Source organism: Lucilia sericata, unplaced genomic scaffold (genome assembly GCF_015586225.1).
Source record: "Lucilia sericata isolate MDLA Ls3-8-SP2 unplaced genomic scaffold, ASM1558622v1 Contig000178F_arrow, whole genome shotgun sequence".
Classification (NCBI taxonomy): Eukaryota; Metazoa; Arthropoda; class Insecta; order Diptera; family Calliphoridae; genus Lucilia; species Lucilia sericata.
Window position 1 is genome coordinate 516,612 of NW_023994206.1, and position 1,763 is coordinate 518,374.

A 1,763-nucleotide genomic window follows, 5' to 3' on the forward strand; every position below is an offset into this window, starting at 1 on the left:
AAAAATGAACAACATCCCTCCAATGACACGCTAATGTAAAATTCATAGGTTTTACACCCGAATTTGAAGCACTTCGGGTTACTAGTTGTGATGAAAATTCAACATATTTTTCCACACTTTTTTTTGCTGGGTTAATAAAAGAGTTAAGACACATTTTTGGCAAAAAAAACGGCAAAAATCTAAAATTTTTTGAATTTTTAAATTAAAAAACGTATATTTTTGGATCTGTAAATGATATTGATCTGAAATTTTTTGTATATTATTGGAAATTGTCTAACTAACAAGAGTTCATTGGTCCAAAATTACGCCCGGTATTCAAAAAAAGGCGGACCAAGGTATGGTAAATTTTATATCACTAAATTTTTAAATGCCTATAACTCGGATATTAGAAGAGATAAGTAGTATGTCCAAGCATGTTTTTTCAAGATCTCGTCGAGCGCTTTCAGAAAATATAAAAATCTTTGTATATACAAAAAAATGGCACGAGTTTAAAAATTTTACATGTTGTAGGTATCCTACTTAAACTCGAATACTCCTTGGCTACGCTCACGCCAAATTTTATCCCGATCGGATCAGCCGTTTAGAAATGCCAGATTTATTTCCAAAAAATTTCCATTCTGCCCCACTGTGCATTGACAGTATTGAACAAATATCTCATAAGCATGATAAAATAAACAGGTATATGCAATCGAACAGCTGATTATTTTTTGTATACATAAGTAGTATAGCTTCTCTGTCAACGTTTGTTTTTGTCTATTTGAAGTGACAGTTATAATAAATTAATTTGAATTTTAAAAAATTTAAACCATATAAATTTAAAAGTGTACGTAATAAAGGCGAAGTGTAACGAAAAATCGTATTTTGGACATTTATAGCCACATTCTTCACAATAAGAGCTTGATGTTGTAACAGTTCGACTGTGGCCGATAGTTATTTCCTAGGGAAAAAACTTTCGGTTGATACAGCTGTCGCTGGGTTGAGAATCTTTGACCGGAGCGAATATCTAATTGCCGTGGGAACGATAAGAGCTTGTTTTCATTGGTTGTCATACAAAACAAAATTACATTAGAGAAACAAGACCTATACACAATTAAATAACTCCACTTACTCCAGGTATATGTGTCCTTATTATGACTGCAATTTTTCTTTTAATTTAAAAGAACAGCATATCAATAATGAGTGTTGTTTACTTTAATATATAACTTTTCTACATTGAACCACAACCGCGACCGGAGTAACAAGTGTGGAAATAATGTATTAGCAAAAAATTCTTGCCCATTTACACATTTACAGATTAATTACGTCGGATGGCATTATTTTTCGTTTTATTAAAACAAATGTTTTTCTTATTTCAAAAACAAACGTCAAAATATTTTTTTGTTTATTTTTATTTCAATCAGTTGAGTTTGACATTGAGCTCATACTTGTACAAAAACAAAATACATGTTGTTTTTGTATTGTTGTAGTGATGCATATACATACCTGTTTAGTGTACCCTGCTCATAAGCTTCATAAATATTATCCAAATGTTATATAAAAAAGTTGAAAATTTCACAATTTTTTCAAAGTTTTTGAACTTTAATCGCTTATAACTGTCAGATGGAGCTACCTAAAGCTAGTCATACACGTTGGATTTGTTTGTTTGATTTGTATGTGTTCGACATTATGTTGATCGTTTATGAGGCTCTGTGAGCACAAATCCAAAAAATTGAGCACAAATCCAAAAATTTGATGTTGCAATGTGTTTTGATGTTAATGTGCAA